The 15,961-nt window shown below is 39.3% G+C and overlaps 1 long non-coding RNA gene across 1 annotated transcript in view; it reads left to right on the forward strand.

Annotated features, from left to right (window-relative positions):
* Positions 1–15,961, forward strand: part of LOC119140959 — a 35,522-nt gene that overhangs the window by 2,408 nt on the left and 17,153 nt on the right. The gene's annotated exons all lie outside the window — the stretch shown is intronic.

A 15,961-nucleotide genomic window follows, 5' to 3' on the forward strand; every position in this document is an offset into this window, starting at 1 on the left:
TAACCTTCCCCAACATACATGAATAGCTAGATAATTTTATTAATGTACTTTTTTACCATATGTCAAGTTAGAACACATTTCTCAGTCAAAGACTGAAACAAACAAGGACTCATTTTACTGTTAGGTTGGTTTGACTTCAGGTTTCTAAATTTATGTTGTCACTTCCTGTCTGTGGAAAATTAAAATGGTCAAAAAGCAAGCATTTATTTCATGGGCATTAATTAGAATACACTCTCCTGAAAAATGCTAATGAACCACAGTGGTACAAACAATTCAGTTCTTCAGAAACACACATGGAAGCAGTTGCAGAAAGATGAAGAAACCTGCCAAGTAGAGGAAACTCAGGTGTATTTCTTCTTCTCACCTTTGTAGCTGAGACAAGTTTCAGATCGGTAGTTAGAGACCTCTTGCCTGTATTAGAGGCTGTAGATAGGGATGTAATTTCAGACAGATAAAATAAGATCTCATGGCTGAAATAACATTTCCTGTTATTTGAGTAGTAAAACAGAAAAAAACTGTTCTTCACCTTTACAGTCCTTTAATATGCAGTCCTCAATACTGGAGATTTTGGAAGGTGTTTTCATAAAATTCCTTAGTCTGCGTGGCCCTCATACCTTTCCAGATATCTGGTTGCATTTCCCAGTTTAAAAAATGTACTTTGCCTCACTGTCATTTAATTCTCACTTAAAGTGCATTGCCTAGTATGCTTTATTTTGCTACTCAAACTCACCTAACATGGTAAAGTTTCACCACTTTAAGCCCCGCAGCTTTAAAAATCTTTCCTTTGGGCTTGCTTTGACAGGTTTCACATAAATAACAAACCTTGATATCCAAATATGAATTCCTGCTTAATTGCCAGTATAGTGCCCAATTTTTCATAGATTAAAATTGCTAAAACAAGCCAGTCAGATTATAATACAAATTAATCTTCCTTTTCACTGTGCTTCATAATTGAAGAAGCAGCCTTGAACAACTTTGGCACCTGCAAAACACTCAAAAGGCAGTCAAGTATACTAACTACTGACACAGTTTCATCCCACAGTTTCAGTGTAATTTGTGCAATGTCATGCTGTGGAGGAAAAAATCACCAGACCTTAAAACTGCTTGATTTTATCCTTTCTTTTAAGGTTCAGTGCATTTTCTAACCTCTGTTCTCATGTTTTCAGATCTGCAGTGAACAAGAAATGAGCTTGTTTGTGTCTAAAAGGTAGTGGACTACTGTCTAAGCTCCTGGTCGGTTGCATAAAAACCAAAATATAATCCAGGCAGGGCACCCCAAGAAAATAACATGTTTAAGTAAGTGTTTTAGGTGAAAAAGAAATTTAGCTGCACCCAAAATTAAGCATTTACTCTATTTCCACATGTACAGCTTCACAGAGGAAGAGGTTGAGAGCTGCTGCAGTACAAGGAGTTGGCCATCATGGCATCAGAAGAAGGGAGGTTATTGGGAAAGCTGTGACCCTTCTTACCTGGTGAAATGCCCCAAATGCAGTCCTGCAGAGTCTCAGGTTTTATTAACGAGAAGAATTTGTAAGCCTGTATTCATGAAAATACAGTTCTTCGATTTGAAATTTTCTTTGAAAGATCTATGTGCAATTAAGAAGTTCAAGCGGAGAAGAATTTAAGAATGCATTTCAAAATGTCAGTTTCAGGGTGGGGGCGTCTTTTTTTTTTTTTTTTTAGATAAATTAGTGAAATAAAGGTGATTGCAAATGTTGGGAGAAGCATTCACATTACAGAACTGTACTTCCACCACAACTCCGGAGGTGCCGAAGCGGAGCTGAGCGTGAGCTGGGGACGCCGCTGCCGGGGGCTCCTCCGCGGGCGGGCTGGGAGCGGGGACCCCCGCCGCACGATGCCGTTGCTGCACCGGGGCTGTCCCGGTTGCACGTCCCGAAGCCGAGACCCGTGCACACGCGGGCCTTGTGCTCCTCCTGTAACGCACAAGAGGGAGCTCTTGGTCACAACAACAGCTCTCCTTCGCTTGTCGCATTTTTGTTGAAAGTGCATTCCGTGCATAAGCTTTTCATACTTTTAAATTGGCTCTCTCAATTCGGTGATAACTGGATATCGGGGGGGAAAAAAGAAATTACAATCTCGGCCGTACATAACGTAGGCATAGCTCAACGGAATGGGTTGCAGCACCCAAGGCATATGCGCATTCAGGCATACAGTTCAGCACGCATGTTGCTTCAGGCACCAGGATATATGTGTACCTCCCTGTATATAACATACGAGATCTCCAGCAGCGAGGCTTACAAGCACCCATGTCCTGATCAGGCAGCTGCAAAAGCTACTCCATTGGAAATGAGGAAATGTTCCCCCATGGGAAATGTCAGTGTTCTGACATCCATGGCAAAGGTGGCCTGCGCTCGGCAGCGGGCAAGAATTCACCTCTGATTAACACCCACAGCTCCCAGCCCTCTCCGGGGGCAGATGCCCTCAGCAGCCTTGCTGCACCGCAGGTAACGCTGGGGTGAAGCACTAGGAACTATCCCCATTAATTCAATTTCTTTTGGACTTGGAGGGCTCAAGCTGTGCAATAGACCAGTTCCTCTCTGTTCTCTGGCTGAACCTGGACTTCAGTGGGCTCTGTGAAGGGGAGAGATGGGGAAGGGCTGAAAAAAACCTCGGAAAGACACAGAAAATGAAAGGTTGGCTGCACTGCAGTAGATAAGAACCCCAAACAATGCTCTGGTCAGATGTTAAGTGAAGAATATGAAGAATTAGGTCACCCTTCCCACAGCACTCCTCCCAGTGGCTCACCTTTTGTTTTGTTTTGTTTTTTTTCTTGTGGTTATGGCTGAATGTTGGTAATGCTGTTACACTTACCTAACGAAAGAAATACTTGTTCTTTCATATGTGCATTTTTATCCACTCAGATTTAAGGTACTTATAATATGCTATAGCACACTTAATAAGAGTAGTCTACTCTTTACAACTATACATAGTTAATCTTACAATAAAATATATCATTCTCTCTACAGAAACTGTTTCAATTAAAGCATTTTAAGCAATATTGTGGCTTCATAAGTCATGGACAGGTTTTAAAAGACCTTTATGCAAAATAATTCTATAAATTTTTCTTTTATATACCTAAATGGTTCTTCCACATTCATAGTAATCCCAGCCATTCATGGTCAGGCTGTAGTTATGCACTGAAAAAATGAATATGTTGGTCTGTTACCTCCTGTCATGCTGTAATTATTGCTTATAAGTAGCAGCCAATTGAACAAATAAAGCCTTTAGTATGACTGGCTCTCTAATAAATATGCTACTCTTAATATTTCCCCAAGGGACGCACTACAGAATTTCATACAAGTGAGTAATGAAAACTGTCTGGTACACTATCTGGCTACCCAAGTGTAGTCTGTTGATTCAAAAAACATCTGTCTTAATCTTGGGTAAAAGAACACCAGATACTGAATATTTAAAAGATACCAGATAAGCATTAGTATCTTAAGTATCGACAGTATTCTAAGCCAAAGAGAATTTCCTCATTTCATCTTAGACATAGCCAATACAGCAATGGCGTTGATAATATCTTGGAAAGCAAAATAATCAGGTACACTATGAATCAGCTGGCATTTTGTGGCTTTTCTGATATTCTCTGTGCTTTGTTACATTTAAGATATTTGTTATGTTGGTACATTCAGGTATTCTGTCAGGAAAAAGAAACATCTGAAAAAGCAATATATTGTCAAGGTGTTTAAATATAGGAGTCTCAGCCTAGTTGTAGCAACTTCTACCAGATGAAGTCTAGGCAAAGATTATCCATTAGGTAAATCCAGGGGGAAAAACCCACATGTAGCATTGCTACGTGTAGATAACAAAGAAGAGAGAATCAAATGTGTTGCATCAGGTGGAGTAAGAATGGGAAAAACAGGATTAAGGGGAAAAGCAAGCATCTTAGGTTGGATTGAAAATAACAACAACAAAGCTGCAACCCAGGAGCTAGTAGATGTTCTAAAATTGCTTTGCCATTCTGCAGAACAGGATATAGACATGTGAATGTGCATTTTGGAACTTACAGTTAGATGAAGAAACATGGGAACTTGTTATAGTCCTCATTCTTCTCTTTTTAGCTGCAAAAAGAAGTGAAGGGTCTGTAATGTGCGTATGACACCGAAAGTCATGCTTATACAATTTTTATGTGATTCACCAAAGCATTCCACAAAAATAGCTGGCACATGAAGAGTGACTAGAAATGCTCAGAACCTGGGTGACGGGTGGTGAGAACTTTTAATTGATAGACAGGAGATGTTGTCTACCATTGCCACTAGGAAAATGAGAGAGGGAAGCTCTTTGAACAGTTTTGAACAGAAATTGCTTCACAAACATTGCACTGAAATAAACACATCCAAAAAAATCTTGGTGCTAAGAGTGCCTCAGTTTATTGAGATGTACAAGGACACTGGAGACACTGGCTTCTGGAGATCATGACAAGAAAAGTAGAAGGAGGAGCAGGAAAACCCAGAAAATTATTTGGCTTCTTTCGTGTCCACGGAAAGATGAATAACATGCTGTTTCAGAGTACAGAGCCACCTTGGATTTCACATGATGAAATTGTGGACGTGACAGAAAATAAGCTGTTAAATCACATTCCTTTTCAGAAAGAAAGATCTATGCGCACACATAATTTCTTTCATCCATTTATATAGAAAAAAGGATTAATTAATAGGCAAGACACACAAGAATACAGTATGCCTCCCTGATTTGTTCTGCAACTAGTCTGTATAAAGAAATACAGATATAGAAATCTAAGAATGATCTTATCTGCATCTAAATCCAAAGCCTAATTTGGTGGAGATCTCACAGAATATGCTAGGACAAAACTGATAATGAGGATCCTCTGCCCAGAACACAGTCTTTTAGAAAATGGTTCTCTTTACTAGAAATTGGCTCAGACTAGAAGCCTCTGAAAAAAAGCCTTACCGCAGACGCACAGAGCTTTCTCAGTACAGATTGCTCAAGACTTTGGGCTAGGAGCCTGGAGTCAAAACTGAATAAAAGCTTGTCTGCTTAAGAATAATTTATTCTCAGCAGCTTCTGTTCTATAATGGCAAAGCTCTACCAGCCACATGAGGCACAGCAGGAGGAAGGAGAGAATTCAAGAGAAAGCTTGGCTTTGTACCTACTGCAGCCTTAGTCATCCTTTCTGAACAGAATTCATCTGCCAGCCATTTGCCAGACAAACACCTGTGAGGAAGTACAGAAGCAGCTGGTGTTAGAGGTGATAGTGCAACCAGTGTCTGCTGTGCTCTTTACCAAGTCCTGCTCTTCTGCTAGTTGCAAACAGTAATGCAAGTCCTATTATAAAAGCTAATGCATTGGGATGAATGAAGACATCCAACAGGCAACTGGGGATAAATTTTCTTTGGAAGAAAGAAAGAGTGAGGATGATGCTGTGTTTTCATGGATTGATCATTGTTGTTGCAGTTCTTTACTGTGTCTTAGGCACAGGGAAATAGTAGCAGTGATGGATAATAAAACCTGCTCACTCTATTCCTATTAAGGTTTCTGTTCCAGACTCATAGTTTCTGTTTCAGCATCCTGTAATTTCCCTAGTGCTCATCTCATATGGCCCTTGAAAACATATTTCCAAAGTATTTGCTCAGATAATCTACCTAAACTTGAATTGTTTATTGTTTGTCTTTATAAGGGATATGATAAAGTCCATGGGACCTATCACAATGATGTAAAACAGGTAGCTTATCAGAAGGTTAATAGATAATCAGGGTTTATACCAGTACTGACTATGAAACTAGAGAGACCTTCATGCTTGTATTTTGAATTACCTACCACAAGCTTTGATGGTGGCTGAGACATTCACAGACTTGGAAAGATGACATGCTTGTGCCAGTCTGCAAAATTAAATGTATACACATGGCTGCCTTCAAAAAATCCTTCCAGTGACTTCTATTGGCAGTTTTGTGACATACTTTGTGTCCCAGGATTTCACAGGTTCTTTCAGTGCAAAGAATTAATCTGTTTTTTTAGAGAAAGTGCCAAACAGATAATCTGAAAAACTTGGTCTGGTGTCATGCAGGCATTTTAAAGCAGATAGGGGAGAATTTTAAAGTGGCTATGAGTGGGAAGCAAGACCAAGAATATAAGGGTTTGCTTCAACAGTTAGATTTGCTTATGGGCAGAAGAAAGGTTGAGACACTATTGAAGGTGAGTAAGAGGCTGTAGTAAAAGTCAGTCTGCTAGGACAGGTATTTATTCCACCTTCTTGAGTGCTTGTAGATCTTCTGGGTGCTAGGAACAGCAGTTGTTCATTTTTCAACTTCTTTTTACAACTTATGATACTTTTATGCATTTTCAGTACAAAAATAAGATAGACTGAAAGCTGACTATGGTGTAGAAGTATGTAACAAAGTTGTATATAGAAATAAAAAAAGATTCTGTCTTAATGTTGTAGTATGTTTTTGATTTGCTTAATAACTTGTCAAGGTACAGACATGATTCTGACAAGGGCTTTTTTCTACAGGAGATGAAACACAAAGTGACATGAAGAAACACTGCAGAGAAAATAAAGTATTTCATGGGATTCAAGGACTGAATTAGAAAACCAATTCCATTTTTGAAAGAGCCTGCATTTTAATTCCAGAGGATTTTTAAAATTGTACCAGTTGTTACATTGCGAAATATTGATGGTGATAATACCAAACTCTGTAGAAGGAGGCTGTAATGGAGGTTGCAATGAGTTTATGATTTTTTTTTCCTGAAATTTAGGTGCTTAGAGTATACATTCTGCTCATTTGTCTAAACTAGAATTTATGTCTCTGGGTTGACGTTATTACTAAATAGCGAGGACTTTAAATTGTAGGGCTGCACCTGCAAAAAATATAGTAATCATCAACAGTCTGAAAGTCTGGACACCAGACATGTGATTCTGGTGACAAAGAGAACAGATAGTTTCTTTCATTCACAGATACCTTTTGCATTTGTACATTTTTAATATACTAGAGGTTGCAAAAAGTGGGAGAACATGAGAAAATAAAAATACTCTCTTTCCTTCCTGAAATAGTAGGCATGTTGTGTATTTGCATTCTTGAAGAAACTTTGGGCTTGGATAGGTGGTAAAAATAAAACTGAGGCTATGAGCAATACTTCTCATATCACTAAATGTACAAGTTGGAAATGGAACCTTTATAACATTACTGGGGTTTTTCCCCCAGTATATATGTCCTTTTCCTTTTTAAACATATTGCTACATCTCTGCAGATTATCACTAGTCATTGATTGTTCTTAACTTCTGTGTGTGTCAAAGGACACATATGCATTTCTTCCTTGTATTTGTCTATTAAGAATATTAGACATAACCTATGAGGAAGAGAAATCTGGCATGCCTGTCTTCAAAAAGATTTCTTTATTTTATCAGAGGTACATGGAGTGTAGAGGAAACTCTTCAGTCCTGAATTCATTTATCCAAGAAAATAAAGGTATACAGGCCAGGAGAATAAGCATATTATATTTTCTTTCTCTAGGAATAGGTAATTCTTCTACTGTGAGATTTGCTCTTCCCAGTCCAAAAGGCTCACCTGTTTGAGTGTGGAGATATCCAAAGTTTACCATGGATCAATACATAATGCTCCTAATGCAGCCACCTGATTACCTGTGCACCTGCACGTACAGGTCACCCAACTGAGGGCATCACATTCTGTCCTCTGTTACTTCTACAGCAGGACATGAATGTTACAACTCAGCACATTTCTAAGAGAGCAAAAAGGTGAACCAGCTAACTAGGGAGGGTGTCATTACAGGCAAAGAACTATGCACTGAAGTGATATATTCAGCCAGAGAGTAGCAGTGTCTCAGAAATAAAGGTGTTCTCTATCATATTTTCTTATCTCTATGTTTTCCAGTTGCAGATTTATACGATTAGTCATTTGCCACACTGATTAGAACAGGAAAAGTGTGCAGTTACATAATGGGATATATGTGGTTGCAATTGCTAGATCATTTGCACCTGTGTAAAGGGAATGCAAAATGCAGCCAGTTTATGCTTGCTTTGCAAAACAGAAATACTAATAAAATACTGGGAAATAGATGTAATCAGAAATGGTGAGTTTGGGCAAAAGAGGATTCTGCATTACTCGTTTCTAATTTGATCATAGTCTGAAACTAAGTGGCTGGGAGCAGTGATTTTATAGGCTGGTATGCCTAAAGAAGGTCTCACTCTAAATTTGTGCTATAACATACTAGTATGTATGCTTCTAATGTTCCCCCACCAAAAAGAGGAAGATCCACTGTCTTTAAAATAGTATGATTATTTACTTTAATGGAAAAACACTGAGGGTCACTTGTTCTAAGACTCATCTAAGCAAATCAGTTTCCTCTATGAAGAAATGCTTTTCAAAGGAAGATAGATGTCAAAATGTGAGGTTAACACTTACCTTCCTGAAATTCCTCCATAATTTACCTATGTCATTCAGGTACTCTTCCAACATACCAAGTGTAATGCTCATCTTTCTGAAATGATGCTTTTGGTCCTCTTGATATCATTTTTACAATTGTTGCTCCTTACATAGAAAAGATGTACACAGCTCTCTTCCAAAATTTAAAAAACTTTGTTCCCCCCCAAATTTTTAGACCCATTTAGGCAGCTCCACAGAGATGTTTGATTCAGAAACAGCAATAATGCTGAAAATAGACTGTGAAGGTTATCTAGTACCATATAGTTTGGAAAAATCAGTCAAAAAAACCCAACCAAAAACCAACAAAACCCTGAAAACAGTGATTCAACAAACTGTAGATGAAATCCAAGCTTTAAATGGAGACGGTGGCCAAACTCCCACTGACACACTTAGGCCAGATTTTCTCCTTAAATACTCAGCAGGTAACTTGAGACATAATACCTTTAGGTATTCACTGCAGTAACAAAGCAGTTGTTACAGCATTGCAGGGACAGATCGGAGCACAGCACTGAGGCTCAAGTTGGTTAAGAGCCTTAACTCAAACTTTCATCTTACCTGTTTATCAAACAAAGGATGTACTAGAGCTGTATCTCTGCCAGATAATTAAGGTCAAAGAAAAGGAGTTTGTAGTGCTTTAGATTAGGTTGCTTACCTTCTATTTAAGGAAATAGGCAGGTAATATGTATGTAAAATTAAAGAGCTTTTTTCCTTTCTTCTCATTCCTGCTTCTTGACCTTGTAAGTGAAGAGTACTAAGTTCTTGTGTTCTAGAGCACCAGGCTTGAAAGAAGCAGCAAAGTTTGTAAATTAGCCTAATGTCTGCATTATTTCACTTCAGAAATCAGGATCCTCGCTACTTTGTGAGTCCTGAGCATGAAGAACAAAGGAAATAGTGAATCCACAATGGAGAAGAACAAAAATTTATTTAGAAACATAATCTTTGTTATGATATTTAAAATGGGGGTGGGGGGTGGGGTTGTGGGTGGTGGTGGTGTTTGTTTTACTAGTTGCTGTCTGCCTTCAGCAACAAATCCTCATAATGAAAATTTCAGGAGGGAAGGACTTATCAACGTGGTATCTGTACTTAGGAACTCATGGTGATATCCCTTTTTCTTCTGAGTCATTGTTGAGCCAGCTCCCAAGTTCAATGTTTATGTGTTACACTTTTCAGGGTGGAGTAACAAACATCCTTCCATTCTCATTTAAAACCTCCCTAACAATGAATTTTCTGACCCCATCTGCAGCCATATTGATGCAATATCATCCAACAGCCATTGCCTTCTAGTGCTCCCTGTGTACCTAGTATGTTCACACAGAAACAGCCTTCCAAATTGCTGGTGATCTGGACAATATTTTCCCCAGCTGAAGCTGTCCAATCGTTTTCATTGAAACACTGTGCTTTTGCACACAAAGCATGCATCTATGCTAATCAAGCACCATTTTTTATCAGCAGGGTGTGCACAATCAAGTGTATTTGATTCAAATACAGAAACATAGGCTGGTTTACACAGTCGAAAGATTTGGTCTGGCAACTACAGGTATTAGGTAGAGCTAAAGGAGACTGTAGTGCTTATGGATTCTGATTTATTTTTGGCCTCTAAGGCAGAATGTTATTTCTTTAATTTCTTAATTAAAGAAGAATTTCTTATTATTATTAAAGAAGAATTAAAGAAAAGAATTTCTTCACCGGCACTAACTCAATGCTCTCATTGAGTTCCTGAGAGCAAGAGATGTGTTATTCCTCCTAACAACTTTGCTTCTTCGTATGTTCTTCCCTTGCTAATCTGACACAAACAGGCTTCTAAATTATCATCATGCCACACGTTACTACAAAATGTCATGCATTCCTGGCTGCCTCAAGACAAAACACTAGCTGCAAGATGTAGGAGCTTCAGTGAGACATACTCAGAAAAAGAATCCTGCCCTTGTTCAAGGGCATAAAATTTACTTTCAGATTTCATTAATTTCAGTGGATGGATGAAGGCAAAACAGGTAATTATCAAAAAGGGTACATAGATTTTTACAATATTCCTTTAGGATGTGCCTGCCATCCTAAGAATTGAAAATAGCCAAAATACTGTGTTCTGGCCAAAGAACTGCTACAACAGTAATATGCGATTTTTATGACCATTAACTTGAAACCAGTGCTATAATCTTCAAAATTACCAATCAAACTTTTTCCCTAGTCAGCTATTTGCTGTGACATGAAATGAGGAAATAGTTGCTTGAATGAGATAAACAAGCAACTTGCTATTATTGCAAAAATGAAGTGTGCAACTGCACAAGCAAAATAGTTTTTTACATTCTGGTTTTAGAAGTTACTATTTGTCTTATCATTAAACTCCATGTGACTAGTTCTGTACTCCTGCTTCATCTTACCTTAAAAAACCAAAACAGTTATTCTTGCTGCTCACTTTTTTTTTTTTTTTTAAAGCATTTGCCACATTCCCAGCTGTTACAAGAAATTTGAGTATACAGGTTCATTTACTCAGGTGTTTTGGCTAACAAAGGTCAAGAGGATTGGGTTATAAATATGTAAATCATTAATTGTAGCATGTGTTCCTTTTACTGTGTTGCTAAGAATCACACAGAAGAAGAGAGATTAAATACTTCCCTATAGGCTGCAGTTGTTCTCCCTCCAAGCTAGAGTTAACTCTGTCCTGGTGCCAAGAGGTATCTGCTAAGTTGCATTGGTTCCTTCTACCAGCCACTTGAACATCCACAAATAGTACATAGAGTTTTCTGTGATTGGAATCTTTGCTTTTCCTGGAGAACAGAGCCTAGGTTTCAAGTGCAATAATATCAAGTATTTGAAGGGTGCCAATGAGCCATTTTGTCAGATGCTCTGATGCACATACGTGTTTATAACATCAACTCTAAGCAGACCTGGGAGCTCATAGCATCAGGTGACTGATCCCACCCAGAGCACTTAACAGGTGAATAATGCCCTGAGTTCTGTGGGAACATTTCTGAGCTTGAAGTCTGTGATTTATTAGTTGCATAGTGGTGTCTGTCTGAGTACAGGGTAAATAAAAGCCTATGTCCCAAAAATATGCTTGCAAGTTATGGGTCAAACCTACCACTGTTCCAATGTGCTACCCTCTAAGGGTAGATGTTAGTTCAGGGGTAAAGACTAGGGATCTAGGGCAAATCCTAGCTGATGCAGCCTGTGACTTTTCAAATTGTGGTGGTTAGTCACTGAGTGCATTTGTACAGTGTTAACAAGGGTCAGGCTCGGGATATTGCTGACAGGGCCACATTGCACTTAACATGCTCCATTTCTGAGTAGAAATTTGGACATATTTTGGGGCTCTAAGAAAGGGCATGCTGTCCCACTCCAAACACGTCTGTGGAGCTCAGACTGAGACGGCCTCTCAGTAGGGATTTGGGGGTTGTGGTGTGGCTGACTGGCAATCTGGACCAAAGAGCAGCCTCGAACTGCAATGAACTGATACCGCAGATGTATCCAGCGCATGCAACACTTGATGTATATGCTTCCCATTGCAGAAGAAGGACTTCCATCAACAGCTACCACTTAAGAGGAAAGTTCTAGTACGCAAGATGCTTTCTCACCAGCAGCAAGATTAAAGCTGAAGAAAAACCTTGGAAAAGCAAGCAATGAAAGCTTATAAAAAAGGCAAAAATTGCAAAGTACCTAGCTTTGAACAAGGACATGTAAGAGCCAGTAGTGAGAACCATGCTAATGTTTTGGCATCCAAATGCAACTAGCAACCTTTGACTTTATGCCAGTTCAGCACTGGGTGTGAAACTCTTGGCAGTTTGCCCACACTTCACAGCATTTTTAGGTCTGGAGACACAAGGAGAGAGCAGAGAGAGAGAGCTGAGACCCGAGTATTCAGATGATTTTATAAGTCTTGTTTCTGCTTCTCTTTTCTACTTATAAGAAACTATTCATGACTTTTGGGACTACAAAGGATCTAACTCGAAAGGATCAGGTTAGGGAAACAAATCACATCCCCCATTTCTTTAAAAGTGGTCTTTAGATGTATTGAACTATATTTTGTGCTCCCTTTACACAAAAAATATTTTTTGTCAAGGGAAATTATTATCAGATGTGAATTTCAAGAAGTGAGCTGTCTTTCCAACTTGAAACACCAAACTTCCTTATTAAGAGAGAAGATTTTTGTAACATCTTCCAATCTCCCAGAAATATTAGACTGCCTAGATTATCTGGAAACAAATGGCCACAGCTCCTAAAAAATATAAGAATGTTTATGTAATTATTTAGTTTGTGTTTGCACAACAAATATACTACATCATGATGCTTTAACCTGATGCTTCAACTGAAGTAATTTTAGATTCAGTGGTTGCTTTTCCAATTCAGTCCGATAATTTTAATTGTACTTGCAGATGTGACTTTACCTAATTCAGATTAAAATATTATATATGTAGATATAATGTATGGTATAAAATCAGAAGTTCTCTCACTAATCAAATAACTCTGTTTCTAAAATTGTAAGTTAATAGGAGCAAAAGTATCTTTGAAATTCTGATAGTTACAGATTTTGCTCAAAGGTCTTCTGCCCATCAGCTGTTTAAGGCAGCAGTCCTCTCACTCAGAACTGTGCATGGAAGGAGAGGGAGTGCAGGCTGTGCTTCCCAGCATTGCTGCTGCAGACCTTTGCAGCAGCAAGCCCTGTCAGGCAGAGGGGGTGATCTAGAAGCAGCAAGGTTAGCAGAGGCAAACGCAGCTAACCTCAGGTCACCGGCATGTGAAAGGATTCCACTGGCCCTTTCCTTCTTTGCTTGTATCACCATACAGCTATGTATACTGATTTCAGTGCCTGTAGTACCAATTTTTATTGCCATCATCTTCCCCTTATAGGCAGAACAACCCACACATTTGCTGCTTTGGTTTTTCCAACATCACTTTGGGAGCTTCAGTGCTAGGCATGACTGTGCTACTTCAAAGCAGGGATCCTGTAGGAAGGGATTATGGCAACTCTTGCAGGCATTACTGAGGGCATAGTGTATCCCACAGTCTGCCAATACACATGCCTGTTTTTTCCCACACTGTCTTGGAGCGGGATGCAGAGCAGCAGGTACATTCATTTCTCCACACTGGCAAATCCCATATACCCTGTTTTGTACTATTCACACTGTTTTGTTCTCCTGCATGCCCTGAATAGAATTAACAAATAGAGTTTTTCCTTTAAGCTCCGGTGAACTTCACTAAGATACTCAGAAACTGCGTCAGAAGTTTTATGTAGTCTTTCTCACTGGTGTTTCTCTTGGCACCATTATTTCTTGTCTTAATAGAGGCACTGACATTTTGTCAGTGACAGTTCTTGTTCTGTATCACCATCAGAGTGTGTGACACATTAACTTCCAAGCAACCCAGAGGTTTTATTTGCTGTCACAGATCTCTTTAAATATTGACCTCTTTAAACATTAAACATTACAGACAAACACCCCAGATTTGACGATGCAGAGATTGCAAAATAAATTACTGTTTAAACCATGGAATGTGCAACATGACAATTCAGAGCAGCTGTCAGGGCCACCCCCAGCTACCCTCTGGAAAGTGCTCTCACCAGCTGCGATACTGGTGCTAACAGTGGTTTCAGACTTATTTCAGGAAACGTTACCATCAAATAAGCATACTGGTGAATTGCTTTAATGACTCCAAATCAATCTCTTATTGTCTGTCCTCTGGTTTGTGGAGTTATTACTTTGAGAATAATAAAGTGTCACTGGTCGTCTGGGCACACCTAAAATGAAAGTATATGACTCAAGAGGTTTAAAACTTCAGTAGTGAGGCTTATATCTCAGCAATTTGTTCTCCAGGTAAAAAATTATTGGTCAGATCTTTGGCTGTTGAAATCACTTTGGCACTTGTGTCTGTATTGCCTTAGGGAGCTTGTTGCCCAGGTCCAGTTTCAAGTTCTTTGAGTCGAACACCTTGCCTGAAGAAGGGAGCGCAGGTTCTAAGCCATTACCATCCCCTGCCTGAGTTTTCCTGCTGGATCTGCCTCCTTTTCACTACACTTGAAAAATAAGAAACAGCTGTTTCTCTGGCAAAGCTCAGAAGAGTGTAAACAGTGCCGTAGTTACATGCTATACACCAGATATGTTTTACTTCAGCTCAGAAATAATCCTTTTGCAAGCAAGCCTACCTCTAATCCAGCAGGAAGACTTTTGACAAGGGCAGAACTCACAAGACCGTACCACGACTGTGCACTTTTTGCAGGACGTACAACTGATGACCTATCTTCAGGACAGAGCGATAAACCCTGTTCCTACATTGCATTTTAGGTGAGGCCAAGAGTGCAACTTGGAAGCAAACCTCCTGATTTTTCCCACATACCACACTGCAAAGGGGTCCTGAAGCGTATTATCTGGATTACCTGCAGATAACACTAACCCAGAAGATGCGCTCTGGAGTCCTGCAATCATTAATGAGTTTTCCATTCACAGGTCAGAACCAACCTGAAGTAAAACCTACTGAAATTAATATATTGTGGAATACCCAGTCCTCAGCACAAATCGTTTTACTCTACAGATCCACTCCTACTGTGTTACCCTACTTGTCAATATATGCATAGCTCAAATGATCTTCTGATATTCAGTTACCATCCATCAGGTTTTCAACTGGAGTATCACTTTTGGAAGAGACTGACTAGTTCATAAATAAACAACCACCAGCCAAAGCAAAACAAAAGAAATTGTCTCTGGTTCAAAAGAGAAATGTCATTTCTCTCTAATTCTTCTGCTACTGCAAAGAATGCACGGGAAACGCTAATAGCCAGGGCTTACAGCCACGGGCAGGATTAAGGCTCAGATGATTTAGGTCACTGTTACTTCATTAACTTCAGTGGACAAAACAACTACACATCCCAGATGAAGATCCAGACAAAAAGTATCTTGCAATACGCACAGACTGCAGATTCAAAACTCAGGGATAGATTTTAATAACTACAATAAGGATACTATGCCAGGACAAATAACAAGGGCCATGCAGCTATTTTCTGCTCTTCATTCCAAACCTCTAGTTTTACTACGTTAGCAAGGATCAGCTAGAAGAATTCCTGGTGCCAAGGTAAGAGCCATGGGAAAATGACAGCTCCATCCTACACAGCTCCACAGAACACAAGCCAAACCCCTACAGTTTAGGCTTTCTTTTGGGTGGTAGATGTTTCTGTATGTATCCCCCCACCCATCCACACATATATATTCTCAGCCCAGGCAGTATTTAGAAATTATCTCTGCCTCAGAAGTGTACGTTTGTTTCTTCCTGTTTGAGCAACCTTGCACTGATTTGTTTTAAATTAATAACATGGATTACACCTCATCATTTTAAGGAGGTTTATCCCAGCCTGCATTCTAGCTAGTGGTATTCCCCTCAGCAGAAGCTGCAGGCTAGTTCTCCACCTAAAGGTTCACATTTGTATCTTAAATTTCCAGATCCTATTTCTGAATTAAGATTGATATGCTAAAAAAGAATCAATCTGGAAGAATCTCTTTCTGTTTGAAGAAAAGATTCCCTCTTGGCACCAGAAGTTACAGAGACGCCTTCCC

This window comes from Falco rusticolus, chromosome Z (genome assembly GCF_015220075.1).
Source record: "Falco rusticolus isolate bFalRus1 chromosome Z, bFalRus1.pri, whole genome shotgun sequence".
NCBI lineage: Eukaryota > Metazoa > Chordata > Aves > Falconiformes > Falconidae > Falco > Falco rusticolus.